Source organism: Tinamus guttatus, unplaced genomic scaffold (assembly GCF_059628265.1).
Source record: "Tinamus guttatus ecotype Peru unplaced genomic scaffold, ASM5962826v1 Tinamus_guttatus_pri_ptg000125l, whole genome shotgun sequence".
NCBI lineage: Eukaryota > Metazoa > Chordata > Aves > Tinamiformes > Tinamidae > Tinamus > Tinamus guttatus.
The window spans coordinates 739,681-756,963 of record NW_028288659.1 but is presented as its reverse complement, the minus strand read 5'-3'; the positions used below and the strand labels follow the sequence as shown (position 1 = coordinate 756,963).

At 40.0% G+C, this 17,283-nt stretch overlaps 1 protein-coding gene across 4 annotated transcripts in view; it reads left to right on the top strand.

Moving 5' to 3' along the window:
- The window catches only part of BICD1 (BICD cargo adaptor 1), a 170,001-nt gene that overhangs the window by 106,564 nt on the left and 46,154 nt on the right, over positions 1–17,283 (top strand). The gene's annotated exons all lie outside the window — the stretch shown is intronic.

The window sequence follows — 17,283 nt, the reverse complement described above, 5'->3', positions numbered from 1 at the left end:
GGTTGCATCTGAGTCTTTTGTAGATGTGTTTGTGTAGGTACTGATGCATTGGTAGTCTCATTTCTTTGTCAGTCTGCTATATAAGATAAACAGAACTGGTGTTTGGGTTTTAAATAACAGCAAATAATGAGGAAAAAAAACCCCTAGAGCTAATGCCACTTTTTTTTCCTTTTTTTTTTTCTCTTTTCTTTTCCAGCTGGAAAATGGCTCCCTTTTTGAGAAAAGGGGAGAACTGCTGGTATGTGTCCTCAGGTACACTCAGGCATCTTTTCCTTGCATTTCCTCCTGGGAAGACTATTTTCCTACCTTACCTGTGCATTATTTTCTTCCAGTATATTTGGTAGTCTTATTTTTTTAATAACTTTCTGCCGTAGTCAGCCTAGACAACCATGATTGAGTCAAATCAGAGGCTGTCAAAAAGAGGCTGACAAAAGACTACTGGTCAGCCCCCAGCCTGTACTTGTGCATGGTATTGTTCTTCCCTAGGTGCAGGATCCTGCCTTTACTGCGCTTTTAGAGGTTCCTCTCTGCCCAGCCTGTCCAGTCTCTCTGAATGGCAGAACAACCATTTGGTGTATCATATATGTATACATATATAAATATATACATTCCTTCTTCAATTAAGGAATCCTTTGTCAGGTTAAGGAGGTGCAGTGTTTCTGTTCTCCAACACTGTGACATTGTAGAAGGATCATGATCTCTCAGCTCTGTGCACTTTTGTCCCTGGATGAGGACAATAAACTGTATAGTTACTGTGAAAATTAAGGCAGGATCCATTTGTTGGAACAAAGTTTTGTGTCACACAGAATGTTTTGTGCTCTCTAACCCTGTTTTTGCAAGAAAGTTACCCTAGGAGACTTCATTTTATTTTTAATAGGACACGGCTGGATGCAGGAAGCATCTTCTTGGTGACGCCGTGAAGCTTTGTAGCTTTGTTCCAGTCTGTGGCTTAATTTGATTTACTCTCTTCAGTTCCTTACATGATGGACGCTTTGAAACCTTCAGGGCTTTCCCTCTCCCCGATGCCTATTTTTTGGAAACCAGTTTCATCTAGGTACCAAGATGAATCAGATCTGTTTACCTACATAGTATGTTTATAGTTCTTGGCCAAAGTAAATTCCTGATGCATCACTGTTGACCTCAGCTGAACTATAGCTAGTGTGTATTTGCCTCTTTATCCTCAAATTATTATCAAAAATTATCGAATGTTTTCATGTTTTCTGGCAGTGCATGCTTCCCAAGTCTTCCTTGAGTGCAAGATAAAGGTGTATCTTCAGTATTTGGTTCTCTCCTTAGCATTCAAGATAATCTTAGCACAAAAGCAAAGAAACAACAACAACAAAAAGAGAGCTACCAATTTACTGAGACTGCTTATTTAGAATGTATCTCATAACTAATTTTTTTAAAAAAAGGAGAACCACTAATTAACAGAAAAAAGGTACCTCTCTTTGTAATTTGTTTTTAGAAATTGTAATGATTTAATGCTGATATCTAAGCATTCCTAAAACTTCCAGAGGGGAAAAAAAGTAAACTTTTCTGCCTCATCCATAGAATGTTCTATTTAATAGGTGAATCATTTTCTCATCTTATAGAAGTGATAAAGATTACATAGATAAGCTAAGACTAGATTACTGCTGCTACCTCAGTGTTGCTGCCATCTGTTCAGCTCCCTGCATACTAGGAGAGATAATTTAACCAGTCTCTTCTTATAGCACACATTCATCTTATTCATATGAGAGATAAGTTACTATGGAAATAACTTCTAACTGCAGTAAGATATTTTTTAAAACAAGTCATATTTTTAAAATTTCACGCCTCTTTATATAGAATTATTTATAGTTTACTTGATAATCAAAATTGTGTGCTGTTCTAACTGTGCTCATATTTCAAGTACTTAAGCTGTATAATTTGCACAAATTATCATTATTATTATTAATGTCGTTATTATTATTGTCATTAGATTTTTTTTCCCCCAAATGGAGAAGTTGAGGCACAGAATCTAATACCCTCCTTTTTAATAACAGAGGCATATTGAATTTTAGTTGCCTTTGGTGTTTAGCGATCTATCTGAGATGATGGAGGAAGTATGTGTTGCATCCTAAAGCTTTTTCTTTTTTCGAAGGCGGGCAGTTTCATTTTAAGAAAATCCTGTCTCCTGCATCACCCCTTTCCCACTTCCTGGTTGCTCTCAATGCTGTCTACAGTTGCCACATCCAAGTTTCTAATTCTCTAATTGAGATTCTAAGCAGGCAAAATCACATCACGGGCTTTTGTTCTCCTGTGAAAGGCCATGTTAGTGGGGCCTGCCTGGTACAAAGCACTCCCCTTTCCCCACGGAGAACAAAGCAGAGTTCCTGTATGAAGCAAAATCCTGTGGTGTTTCACTGGTTTCAGAGAGCTGCAGGAAGCCTACAGATGCTTTATTGAGACCTTTGCGGTACTCCTGGACAGAGCAGTGCACTCTTAGCACCCACAGCGATGTGACGTGTCCCAGGGCTGGGCCAAGTGGTGCCACTTTGCTGAAGTATGCCTTTGTGAAGCTTAACTTCCAAAACCACTGCTAGCAAACACTGCTAGCAAGCCGTGCCTTGCGCTCCCTGCAGCCGTACTGCTCCCTCCTGGTGCTGCGACTGCCCCAAATGTATGGGAAGCTCAAAATTTTAACATGTCCCATCCGTGTTCTTCCACTGATCATGTTGGATTTGGATGAGATCTAGTTTCTCTAGAGCCAAAAAGGGCTGCTGTTATGGAACTAGGAAAGAATTACCTGACCTAAAAAGAAACAAAACGGAAGTTTTCCGCACATGGGAGCAATACTGAGTCAACGGGTATCTGAGCTAACTGAGAAGGTTTGCCTGCTGCCTTTCTCCTAACTCACATGAGAGGTGACATCTCTTACCTGGGTCTGTTGCATCTAGGTAAAACATGTGAATGTGATTCTTTAGTAGGAGGAAATGCAGATTCAGATAGGATTAGTCAGAATGTTAATAACTGTGACTACTCCATTTTAAGCAAGCATTTACAGTTTTGTCAAACTTTACCAAAAAACAGTTTTTTACCATCCTTATGCTATCACACTGCTTGTTAATGTCTGATAAGGTATAACTTAGCCAAGTAACATGCAGGAATACTGTGGCTTGCTTTCTGCACTGAATGATTTTAGTGCAGACCATTTAATGCACATTGGCTAACATTTGTTAAAGTACATGTTTTCACTTAGGTAGGTCATCTTCCTAGGCTTTCAGAATTGTTCAGACAAAAATTTTGTCCACAGCATTCCCTCAGCCTCTCTTCTGTGCAAGCAGAGAGCCAAGAAAATTGTAACTATTTTATGCATGCTCAGTTTTTCTTTTCCTTTGTTAAGCTTTTTCCCAAAACTGACCTCAGGATGAATGGGGAACTTGGGAGGAAGGTTTTTAAGAACAGGAAGAACTTTGATTTCCACAGGGTATCCTCAGTTTTGTAAAGCTTCTGGGGAAAATGTCACCCAGAGAGACCAGTCTGTCCCTTTGTCCACAAGGGACAGACAGCACATTAGGGTAGACTGTTGGTGCAGATTTCTGTTTCTATGTGTTGTCACCAGAGTATGTTTAAATATATATATATGTATATATATATATGTTTCAATAAACAGCTTGAAATATTTGTCATTTGGATATTAATGCACTTTGAAGTTGGGCAGATACACAGCCTGTGAGATTTTTTTTGCTTGCACCTTTAAATTTAGCTCTTACACATGTTATTTGTATATCTTTCATTAGCCCCTATATAAAATCAAGTGACAGATATTCGAGAAACTAATCTTTCTTCCATGCTGAGCACCCTTATGTTCTTGAATGAAGAACTGGACAAAAAGTAGACGGGTTTGGAGTAGAGAGAAGATTAACTTGGCTTCAATGAGGAGGAAAGGGATGACAAATGGTAGGGGGGAGTAGTAGTCTTTTGGAAACTTAAAAGTGGTGAGGTTTTTAGGCGGGGCAGGAGTTTTTTTTTATTTTCTGAACTTAAAACAAGTTCAGAGCAGGAGAAGCTTTCAGTGGGACATCTACATTTGGACTAAGTGATTGGCAAAGTCTCATGAGATTTTCCATGAGCCTCAAACGCCACTCATCTGAGGGCACACAAGGAAAGGAAATCAAGGTCAGTTTTGACTCTTGTCAGGACCGAAGCCAGGCATGGGTTTACAACTTTAACTTAAGCCTTTGGATTGTGCCTAGAAAGAAATCCACACATTATGGAAAGCCGGGGATTTTGACTTAATGCTTCATGCACCAGTAAGGTCTCCAAATCATAAGTAGGACTGTTGTTTTCCTAAACTAGCTCAGCAGTCTTCCCTGTGTGTGCTGGAGCTTAGCAGATGCCAAATTGCTAGGGATTGATGTCTGGCATATTACAGAACGCCAAAACGGGTACCAGGTTAATTACACTGACCTCATATAGTGGTAGTTTGGCCTCTCCATTAAAAGAAGGTAACCTGTTTCTACAGTGGAGGTGTGTTTGGGGCCTAACAACTGCTCTTCCAGGGTTGTTTTTTCAAAGCTGCAGCAAAATTCTTGTGCCACAGAAATTTGCATTTGATCAAATGCAAAAGGCAGAGGCAATGAAAGCAGTGTGCAGTCTCTACTAGGGGTAGCGTGTTATACTTCAATTTCTGTTTGGAAGGGGGTTACTCTTATGCTGTTGTTCTTGGAGGTGTCACATTTTATGTTGCACAAAGAGCATGGTACAACTATGTAGATATATGTATTCCATAATATATATTTTTATGTAGGTAGACAGTGTTAATATGCAATGGTCAGAAATACAAAAAGTCAACTCCCTGTTCAAGCTGCTGAGTAAACGAAACCTCTGTGTAATTATTAAAAATCTAAAGGTTGGATTGGCTTTCGTCGTGGCACTGTAGCAATATTTCAACAATGGGGAGAGGAAAAAAAAAAAGGCAATGATCCATGGCTCTGAAGCTATAGGACAGGGAATATATATTGATCAGTACTGATCAGTAAAGAATCAAGTTTGTAAGTCTCATCTTTTTTCTGTTTCTTGACCTAGTTCATGCATGATGATGTTCTTTTTTCTCCTGGGGAAGGCAGTCACTTTACATTGATTATTCTGCTGTGTTGTTGTTGTTGTTTTGTTTGTTTGTTTTTTGTGGTGTATAACTGAATTCAATTGAGCTGTATCCAGCCATGGAGCACATACAATAAAATAAGAGTTAAAAAATCTAATTTTATATAGTTGTTTGCTGAAACTATCATTGGAATTAATCAATAGTATTTTTACATTGAGGTCTTGGTTAAGAACTTAAGAAACTCAGAGAAAATTCACAAACATTGCAGTTAACTTGCAGCAGTCCCCTAATGTTTTGCTGTATTTCATATTAAAAATAGTCCAAGTTAAAATAAGGAGAGAGAGCAATTAAAACTGTGACATGCAATCCTTTACTGCCACAGGCTTTGCTTCTCTGCCTCTGGGGCTGTAGGTCGGTGCTTTGGTGACTCACCGTCCAGCTTCACCCACCTTTGCATGTGGCAGGAAGCCTCTGTCAAGCCAAGCATGGGAAAAGGCTTAGGAATTGGAAGCCCTGACACTGGAAGACCCAGATACACTGACCTTTCAAGAAGTGTTTTCCACTCTGTTTCTCATCTGCGCATGTCTTTCTCCATAATGATATGGGAATCTCTCTGGATTTCTGTAAATCTGGAAAAAATAATGGTTTTTCATTCATCAAGGTTCTTGAGCTCAGTTTCAGCAAATTACTCTGCTGTCTTGCTCCATGAGTGGCTTCACTGTCCAACTCTAAGAGCTACTGTGTCCCTTTGCTCACAAATGCTTTAACGATCATATAAATCACTCAGTATTTGCCATAGGATATTCTTCTCTTCATACCATGAGGAGTTTCTATAAAATAATCAGGACTATGATAAATAATTATAGATTTTATATATATATATATATGTGTGTGTGTATATATATGTGTATATATTATATATATGTATAATGAAAAGGATGTCTTAAGCTTTCGGGAGAATTCTCAGTTCAATTCCTTTAACTGTATCTTCTTAGGATCCAGTAATCTTATTTATCAGAAGACTCCTATTATGAAACAACACCCATAACAAGCTTGTCTGAAAGTCCAACAGAAAGCAAAGCAGCAATGTTTTCAAAGTGATATAAATGGAAAAAAATAGAATTTAAGAATCTACAGTTCAGCAATCCAATAGCTTGACTAATATTTTGCTCCTTAAGTAAATTCAGTGTTTTGTTTTGTCTTGATGCATTGCAGGCACTGAATAATACTCAGTGTTTATTCAATTTCCAAGAGGATAATTTAATCCTAAGGTTGTGCTGCCATGAACAACATGCTTGAGTATCTCTCACAGAGATTATATCATTAGTATTCAGTCCTTACGTTGTGTTGCTATGAAATGCTTTACATTTGTATTTCTCTCCTGTGTGCCAAAAGAAGCAGTCTTGTTTCATCAGCTTTTTAAGGACGAGGTAGTTACTAAAATTGACTTTAATAGATATAAAGTAAATCCGTGATATGTGGTCCATATTAATTTAAATAAAGGAAAGGGCAGATTATGGTAGCTAAGATAAGGTTTATAGCTATTTCCTGTTGAAATGTCAAGAATAGTACAGTGTTACAGAGACACTTGAATGCAGGTATTTTCACCATCTGCTCTTAAGAAAGACAAGTAGCCTTTAGCGTAGTTTACTTTATCAAAGTAGGCATTTGTATTCATGAATTACCATGTGTGCTCTAATGAATAAAAATTATGCATAAAATTCAGTCCTGAAAAATATAGTTTACTGACAGAAACATACCTTTGCTTATATTCACCACCTAAGTCATTCAAATATATTGCCTAAAATAAAAATGCCAAGTCTGTGAGGAAAAGACATTAGTCATCAAGTCATTTTCATCTTTTTAATATTAATCAACAAATATTTCTGAACTCATGTTTCTGATCATGTTATAGGAAAATAAGTGTGTGTGGATGGCTGTTCTGCACACAAGGTCAAATAAATTGCAGAATGCTATGCTTATTCCTGGTTAAGGAATATGGATAAAATTGCATGGATTTTGATTACTGAAATTATTCCTGTCTTTGAGGAAATATTGTGCCTTAATAATGACAGAATTGGCCACAAGGTAACATTTGGATTTTGTAGCACAGGTGTGTTTGTTTAAAGGTGCTGTGCCTCTATGTCCTCTGGAGAAGAATTACTGAAATTTTACTTCCATGTTGTTCCTCCTTTCCTAGCAACCTTTTATACCTCACTGATAGTGTTCAAGGAGAACTCTCTGTATTGTCACTGAGAGGGTAGGATGAGCAGATTCCCAAAGAGTTTTAAAAACATCTCTGCACCTGGCAATCTGCAACAATAATTAACAAGGGAAGCTTTGTACAAGCGTGTTCTTCTACAGAGTTCCTTTGATGTTGGGCTCTTGCAGCTTCCCTGCAGTATGAGAGACTCTCCCACTAGATGACTACTGAAATATATTTTTACCAGTGAATAGATGGTATCCTTAATTATTTATTCACAGTACTTTCTAATATGTATGAAGAGTTGCATTTTTAAGTATATTTCTCTTTTCTGTCCACTGTGAGGAACCATATCTTAGAAGGAATGGAGAGTGTTAACTGGGGCCTTCTACTTATTTTTCTAATCATCAAGTTACCATTGTCAGCATCAGCCAGCTCCCTACTTACCCTCTACACCTCCTGCAAGTTTTCTCTATCATAGAAACTATTTGGACTCCTCACTTTGTGCTTCTCTTTTCTTTAAGAAAGAGATGGTAGGTAAATAGCAGACTCCCGCAGAGAGGAACAGATACGTTTGTTTCAGGGTCTTTTGTGGATTGAAGAAGAATACTGTTTTCCAATTGCAGCATGAAAGGCTCAGGTTCAGGTAAGAGATGCAAAAGAGATTTCTGACAAAAAGGCAGAAGTGAAGCTGGGAAACAAGCTTAGGGGAAAGGTGATGAAAATCTGTCATTAGAAGTGTTCAAGAAGGCAAATACCCAGGAATGATGCAGCTGCTTCTGTCATGGGGAAGAACAACGGTTTGGATGCTTCTCTAGGGCCCCTTTGAGATCTTTCTGTGATCTCTGTGGTCTAACAGGAGCTGAGCATTGGGGTTAATGATCTATCTGATTAACTTGAGCTTGGCCCCCTGCTACTTCAGCTGTACTGTCCTGAGGATCGGCCTAGGGCTGCTGTGCAGCCTGGCTCTGTGTTAGCGTATTCCTAGCTGGTTTCCTGAGCCCTAACACAGCTCTGCAGTGGCATCCTTCTACTGCAAGCAGTTCTGCTGAATTGGAGAAGCCAGAGGTACTTGTTCACAGACATTGTGACTTTTAGCTGGTATTTATGAGCCAAAGATTGGTCAGCATGCAAATCGGAAACTGCAGAGCTTGGACAGTATTGCCAGGGCAGGATGGTGAGGCCGAGCTGGGAGCTCCCGTCCTGTCCCTTGCATCTCTTGGCTGTACAGCCTGATTACTGAAATACAGAATACAGGATTGAGCTAGCAATGAGCTGTAATTAAAGAGCTTCGAGCCCTAAGGAGAAACCTAGTTGCTGGGAGTTTCACCTGTGAAGCTTGGAGCAGATCATGGATTTTGTGCTGAGCAGCAAGAATATCCTAAAGAGAAGTGACGTGTTTCTATTACCTACTTTCCAGTAGTGTCAGTGTCCACCTCCTCAGCAGTATCAGGAAGTACCACCAAAAACTAACTTTGTTTTTTAAAAGCTGACTTTTGCCTTTGCTGTGCTTTTTCTTCTGGGATGGACTGCAGCCCCTTGATCTCACTGATTATATGAAGAAAGCTGGTGCTGGCCCAAGGGAGGGCCAGGGACCTGGAAGCAGCAGCTGTCATATCGCTAAGCTTAAACTGATTGCAAAAGCCACACACTGTCAGCACAACTTTCCTTTTGTTGGCTACCCGATCCCCCTGCGGGTCTAGGAAGAAATTTGGCACTTTGCTTGAGACAGATGGCCTCTCAAAGAGATACATAGCACTGGCAGATGTCTCCCCCAAGTGATCAGTTGGACTTTAAAAGCAGGTTCTGGTTTCTTGATGAGCTTGAAAAGGCCTGCATGAATCCTCCGTCAAAAAAGCCTGCCTTGAGGCATTGTCATGTAGAATCACTGCTGTGAGCTTGTTAAATAGTGGTTAGGCATTGACACCATTCAGAACAGAGGTTGTAATTGGACAAAGAGAAAAAAAAAATGCAGTTCAGTTGAAAAACGCTCCAAAAGCCCCACTTTTTTCCTGAGCTAATTTGGTCAGGGTAATTTGTTTTTAACATCTTTATAATAAGACCTACGCCTCGCAGCCAGTTCCAGAATAGAATGCAACGTGCAGAGGGGCAACAGTCTCCCAGAAAGTAGCTTGTGTCTTCAATACTTGTTGCTCAAGTGCTGCCACCTGTGTTTGGTGTAACCTGCCTGAATTCGATGTCACCTGAATGAGCCAGCCACATCCAAGCAGGAGGGACGGCAAGGGGGTGCTTAGGTGGTTTCACCTGAGTGTGGTGGCCATCCCCATCTGCTCACGTGCTGGGTGAAGCGGGGGTGACACTGGCCTTTGGGCTGGTGGCCAGCTGCTGTGGGGATGTAGCTCTGTCCATCTGTGCCTGCAGAAAGGTCTAGAGCAGTATGGGCCTGGAAGCCCCTGTGGGACAGGGCATGGAGGAGCAAGCAGGTGAGCTGAGGTGGCAGCTGCTCCGCAGATGCTGTGTCAGGACTGCATATTGGGGCTGTGTGATTTTCAAAAGGGGAAAAAGGGGAAGCAAATGGAGTACTTGAGAATGCTGAGAAAGGAAGTGCCCAAAGGGAAACGGTAGCATTTTCAGAGCACAAACATCACAAGAAAGGAGGTCTTTCATGTAATTTAGGCTTCACTGGCACATGAGTTTAGCAACTACAGCAGAAGAGTGAAAAAGATCAAATAAAGCTGAAAACGTGGGCCTGGATGAATAGTGATAGTGTCATGCAGCATCTGGTGGTTTCCATACCATTGGTTTTAGTATGGCATCCATGAGTTTTGTTGTGATGAAATCTCCAACAAAGAGCAGTGAAGAGCACAACATGGTCTCTTCCACATGTGTCGTGGCCACATCATTCCCCTCAAGACTCTTTGTGAGGAGCGCTACATTTTATACTCTTCTTTTTGCAATATGTTATTATCAGCCTGCCCCAGGGTACAGAGCTTTTTGTTATCCTTCTTTTACCCAGTCACAGTGGCATTTTGAAATAAATCTTCCCACTTAGAAATGTTCAGTGCTACTGGAGCTGCAAGAGGAAGATGAGCAGCAGAATTTTAAGCTTAAACAAAATGACTTCTACAGTGCTGTCCTCTGGGTAAAACTTTTTTCCAGCCAGTTGATACAGAATATTTTACACTTTTGCGTGACCGTACTGTAATGTGGGATTCGATTCTAAATGTGCAGATATGCCCAAAGGATCACATTAACTGGACTCTGCTACATGGCTTAAGTCTGAATTTCTTCTCATGCTATTTTAGTACAGCTTAGTTGAGAGTTGTTTCTCTTTCTTCGAAGAGAATATGTGAGGAATATTACAGCAGTGTTTGTTACAGGCATCTAATATGAAGTATACTTTGTTATTAATGCAGTCAAGACCAAACCATTATTTTACATGTGCTCCCCAGACAGTTGCATATAAATATGGCATTAAAGGCTAATACTTCCTAGTCAGTTAATAAAAAAAAAACAGTGCTCCTAATATTATGTGACTGTGATACTCAGCAGAAAAAATAAATAAATTAAATACCTACCTAACCAAAACAATCCTTAACTCTGTGTTTTTATATATCCTTACATATAAATTCAAAAATGAAAAAAATAATAAAATTGATATGAGATAGATTTATATGTAGCAGGATTTACAACTTTAAATACTATGAGTTTTAAATTTGGTAATAAATACATACATAGAACATTTAATTGCCTTTGGTTGAAGTTCCCTTCTAATTAAATGTCTTGAAAACCTAACATGATGCAATTATTTGGTGTATTGTAAATGCTTTATTCAAGAACTGCTGCAGGCAAAGGAACTTGAAATATATGCACATTATTTTGGTTTGCGTTCTATTCTATATCCTGTAGCTAACAAAAATGTGACTCTTTTCAATCTTATCTGTGATAGTGCTATCATTTTCTATCATTTTCTAAGTAAATCTGTGTAAGGGAAAGATTATAGGTACTTACATTATTTTACAGCTATATTTTCAAAAATACCTTCTAAATACTTTGTGCACTCACTGCGTGACTTTTTTTTTTTTCCTATTGTTGAGTTGTAGTGAATGACACATCAAAAGCTAAGGAGTTTTTTGTTTTGTTTTGGTGTCAGAATCAAATTTCAAAAGTTCAAAATTTCTGGTTTTGGACAATATGAACACCATTCTTGCTGTTAAGGTAGAATGCCAACTGTTATTGACCCAAATGATGCCATCCTGATAAAACTTTTTAAAAGATGAAATCAGATAATTCAGAATAAAAAAAGGATGAAAACTTAATAGTGAAGAAAATAAAATATTGTCTTTAAAATATTGTCTTTTGGGAGGCAGAGATTTGTGAGAGATTTCTCACTCACTGCCTGTTCAGGATGAGATCTTGTCTGTCTTCTTCCCTATGCTTTCACCTGACTAGCTGTCCTTCTGTCTTGGTCGAGGATCAGGCTGCCCACACTTGCAGATGGGGTTAGAAATAAGAGTTGGGAGGAGGGAAAAAAACAACTTTTTGAACCTTGTGACCTGGTTGGAAGGGCTTAAGAGAAAGGATGAGGACAACTCTTCCCAATGAGCCATGGCATCTTCACAAGGTTTCCAAGTCATGGGGCCATGCAGGCGGGTGTCTCTGTGCTCTGCTTCCCTGCAGAAGCAGCTGTATATCACCACAGATCTTCCAGGATATCCCTGGCCCCCTCTTCCAGATAATGGAGAGCTGAGTTCGCTCCCTTGCTTCTTTGGAAGCCTGTTGTCCTTAGAGGAGGTGAAGCTCTGTGCTGTCTGTTCTCTTCCTTCTCTTTCTAGATGGAGAGGAAGAAGGTGGGAAGGATAAGACTGCAGGTCTTTTCATCGTAGTGTTTCCATGTTTCCATCAGTAGGAAGGCAGAAGCATGGTTTCTCAGTGGTATTATATTACTTTTTGCCTTGTGCTGGGGAAAAGAATTTTCCATATGGTGTAAAAATATTTTTTCTTTTATGCTTTGGCTTTTTCGTTTATGGAAGACAAAAACATATCCATAACTCCCATTGAGGCCTCTGAAGAGGAGGTATGTTTTGTTCTAGGAGGTACCAGTTCTTATCAAATCCTAACAAGACAGGTACAAACGTTTTCAAGACAAACAACCATTTATCGTTATTCCAGAAAAAGTGAGGCAAATATTACAAAATCTTTCAGCCCTTCTGACACTGGGAACTTGGGGGTGACACAGTATGGATGACACAGCACCATGCACAGATCTCCTCTGTTTGGAGGTGCACCAGTTCCCCGTTCACTTGTGCTCCTTTAGAGCCTTGTTCACAACGCAGGTTCATCAGATGCTGGGAGCAAAGCAGGTCTGGACTGTGACCCTAGCTTAAAAAAATCCCTTGGGCCATATGCCCTATTGCCCTTATCACATTAATAAAGCTGCAAGGCCTGGGAATGATATGTATAGTGGACAAGGTTGCATAATATTTCAAGTAGAACAACACATAGTACAGGTGCTTAAAAAATCACATACATATGTATTGAGGCATACAGCGTTTCCCAATAGGCATATACGTGGGCCAGCTATTATGTGGATCACCAACTCCTCATACAACAGTCCTCCAGGCTAGCCCTACAACATATAATTGGGCTATAAATTTTGTAAGCGTATACCCTTATTTTCTAAAGCCAATGAATTAAAGATGCTTTAGGGTTTGGTTATTTCTTCCTCATTAATTTTTCAGGAATTTATTTATACTGTCATGAAGCCAAGCAGATATAGCCCATAAATTTAAAAAGGAAGCAGAATTATTTATGATTACGGTTAATTCTGTTTTGGGATGTCCTAAAGTAGAAGCTAAACTTGCTTTTGACCAAAGGTATTGTGCTGGCAGTACTCTAGGACCTCCTACATGCAAAATTATCCTATTTGTAATTAAATTTGTACCCACCTTTAATTGTCTACCATGTGCTCATTATTGCTATTAATAAAAGATGCACCTTGTATTTTTCTCTGTAGAGTGAAATAAGGCACACAAATTTTACAGAAAGACATGTCTGCAAACACATGAGATCATGGGTATTAGTCTAAGCATAAATTTTCGATTACATTCAATTTACTACAACTGCAATAAAACTGTCACCAGATCAAATAGGGTTTTGTACTCCATCAGCCATAATATAGTGCCATTAAATCCAAAGTATATAATTTTTCCACTGTTCTTCTTATTCATGAATTATAAAGATTATAAAATCACACACAGCATCATGATATTGCATGCATTTTCTAGCAGGTAACTTGTGATTGAATCAGGGTTGTTTGAAGCATCTGTCTAATTAGTTTCTGATTGCAAGGCTGTTCTGCATTGTGGAAAATAGTATGTTTTATTGCAGTAAGGATTGAAAGTCTTTTTGTTAAAATTTACATGAAAAAAATATAGGCGAAAAAACCCCCAATCACTAGTTTAATAGTTTTTTTGAGGGGAGAAGAACCAAGAGAGAAGAAATGGAACTAAACTGAAAAATGTAGTCCTTTCCTGTAGTCCTAGGGAGTTTGAAAACCAGCTGATGGAAGGGCATTCACTTTAGAAAGAAAGCTTCAAAGCAGCACCAATTTCAAAGAAGTTCATAGGTCTTGGTCTGTGGGTTCGTAGTTCGAGAAATCAAAGACAGCAGAGCTGCCTTCTCATCTCGAAACAGAGAATACCCCGCATTGGACCGCTGTCCCCTGGCTGCTTTGCACTCCATAGGTTTAGTGACACACCACAAAGCAAGCTGCTTTCTTGGGTGAGGGTGTTCCAAATTTAAAATGGTTATGGGGAAATTGTGTTTCTTTTCCTAGTCCTTTCTTGTCATTTGCAAGATGAAATGCTTCTGTTGTTTTCACTTTGAATTCTTTGAGCCATCCCAATACCTTGCAGTGTGTCTCCACACAGAGCTGATGCAGCGTGCTCCATAATATACTCAAATATACTATATTAAATTTGATGAGAACTCAGAAGCTTATTATTTAATGTTTATATTCTACTGATGCTTAGAGACCTGTGAGGATTGAAGTGCTGCATGTACGATAAAGATATTTGCTCCTGTAAAGCCTGGAGATGTCTTTCTCTCTTCATACATGGCAATTTTGAAAACATGTCTGTGTATCTTTGGATAGGTGACCTAAACAAATTTGATCATAACTGGGGCCTTCTTTTTCATTTCTCGTGATCTATTCTGTTGTGTATAGGTTCATTAGAAGTGCATCGAACAACGTGACTGACGTCTTCCACAATTAGTGCTCATGTATAATTAGATGCAATGCTGACAAGGACTCTCTTGTTTGTGAGAGTTTCACCAGAAAAGCCTTTTCCATCTTTTTTGGCACAAATCCATTAAAACTGTGGCACCATGTTCTTCTAGTGACTGGGACTGAAAATAACTTCTAGCCATTAAAATATTTTTCATGTATCATTAGCTCCACCTCTTGGATTAAGTTGGTTTTTACATATGCAGTAGTTCATAGGGAAATCCTCTCTGGAGATGCAAAATAATATTGATGCCCTAATAAAAGTATCTGGACCAGTTGCTGTATCCTGGAAGTTTAATATTCAATGCTCAACTGCCAGTACAGTTTAATTATGAATCATTTTGCTGATTGGATAGTAATTTGGGTTGCTTGTCCTCTAGTGGCTTGTGTAGATAACTGTCCTGCTGGCGGGCTCCTTTTGCCTTGCATTTTTTTTTTTGTCATCTTGTTTGGTGTTCATACAAGTCACCTTCAGAGAGGGCTGGTGCAATGACCAAATACAAAGTTTGCACTGCCAGTATATCAGTGCAAGCTCTCTACTGTAGCTATATAGTGTCTGGCTATATAGTGACTATATATATATAGTCTCTCTAACCATATGGTTTATGCTGAATAAATGTATATTTTAAACAATTCCAGTTAACAACAGGCATTTTTAAATTAGAAGGTACTGTCTTTAATAACAGCGTCTGATGGGAACAATGATATATTGTGCTTCCTGAAAGGACAAACGTGGCATGAAATGTTTTGAACTGTAGTGTTCTTCCGCAAAAGAGAACAGAGATTTGACATGAATAGAAAGACAGTAACACTCAGACATGTCCTGTGGCTGCTCACTTGTAAGGCTTGGTAATCCTAAGGTTTTGCATTGCCGTTAAAGCCCTGCCATTCATAGAAAGCCGTGAGGGCAATAGAGCCCTGTGTGGTTGGATATTTGCCAGCATAGTGCAGACTTTCATACATAGGAGAGCCCAGAGCATTGAGAATAATGCTGTGGCATTCTCAGTGAAGAAATGCACATTTTACATGAGAGAAATATTGCATCATCTTTTCATGCTGGGGACTGCAATCCCATGCATGGGATTGCTTCCACCTGCACTAGAGCCTTTGGGTGCAGGCAAAGGGGTCTCTTCAGGCAGAGCTTTGTAGGCTCTGCAGATGGGGTGCTTTTGGCTGGCAATGCTTCCCTTTTCATCCTTTTTGTTTTTTTTTTTCATTTGACCGAACCTCATGAATAATGAGAAAGAGAACTCTGTAGAAATAGTTTCAGTGTGTGAAAGAAGTGCTATAAATGGTCGTGTTTACTCTTCCAAAACTATGTGGGAGAAGCAGTTACAAATGACGCAGGAATGTGTCTGCTGTCTCCTTAAAGCAGTGGTGACCCACTCCAGCAAGATGATAGCTCAAGTTTTCTGTTTGCAGCGCTAGAAAAGAGTATCTCAAGCTTGCAAGATTAATTTCAGAGGTTTTATTTTTGGAAGTAATGTGCCTAGTAGTCCATCAGGCAGGTAATGTATTATAATAGCATGTAAAAATTCAGTGTAAGTTTTTTAGCCAGGTCCTCCATTTTCCTCCCCCCGCCGTTTTTATTTCTTCCCTTTCCTACAGGGTCTTCCTTGCGAGGGAAGAGCCTGTTTGGAAGAGGAGCAGAGGCTGATCTTGGTGGCGGGCGCACGGTGCCGCAGCCTTGCCCGTGCTCCCTCCGCAGCGGACCGGGCCCCAGCGCGCACAGTGCAGCCCCGTGAAGGGAGCTGGGGCGCTTCGGCGCTTCACCCGCACCGCGGAGCACAAGAGTTGTCCTTTAGCCCACAGGCGTGCTTTCTGTGGAGAAATCGCTGGTCTTAATTACCTCGGGACAGGGAGGGGCTTTTCTTTAACAGGCTTCATTTAAAAACTGCTTGTTTGCTACCCGTTGTAACTGCTATATCAACATATACATATTTTTTTCATGTTCTGCAGTATCATTTTCCAGGATTTTATCATCGTTTAACCTGATGCTAAGCACAACTCTGTGTATCCTCAGGTCAGAAAGCATCCTTTTGGCTTTTGGACGCTAGAAGGCAAGTTTTACAGATGGAGCTGTTTAAAACTCACTGACTACCATTTCAGCAGTACTGCTGTCTTTAGTAGGTGCCTTCTCCGGTAGATATGGGGCTCCCCTTCCCCACAGAAGTCCCCTGCGGCAGTCTGTGGCAGCTCTTCCTGACGTGCCCCATGGGTGCTGAGGGCCTGCCCCATCACTAAAGGCACAGAGTTCATCTCTCCATGTTCTGCTCGGTGATCTCCCCGTCAGTGGAGCTGCGGCGATGCTCATATTCTTCCTGGAAGCCCGGGGGAGATGTGCCCGATTACACCTCTTCCTATTGATCAGGAAAATCTGGGCTTCTGTTTAAAGCAGGGGTGGCCCTACCAGCCAGCAGTTTCTCCCTGCTGTGTTTTAATTCCATGGTAATCTCAAGTATTTTAATTCAAGGTCATGTCTTTAGAGCTTCCAGGAAGACCTGGGTCTTTCTGGAATGGCCAGAATCTTCATGTAAAAAAAATCAGACACACCAGGAATATGGTGGAAGTGGTTTTAGGTGAAATTCATCCCTCGTGACCTTTCTCATAAGGTTATGTGGGAACTGCGTTTGCTAACGGGAAAATTAAAGCAATGACCTTGTGTATTCTCAGGCACCTTGAGTTTACATTTTCTGCGCCTTTACCAGCTGGTGAGCTCCAGAGAGCTATGAGTTTTTCTGTTTTTTTTCAAAGGGTGCTTTG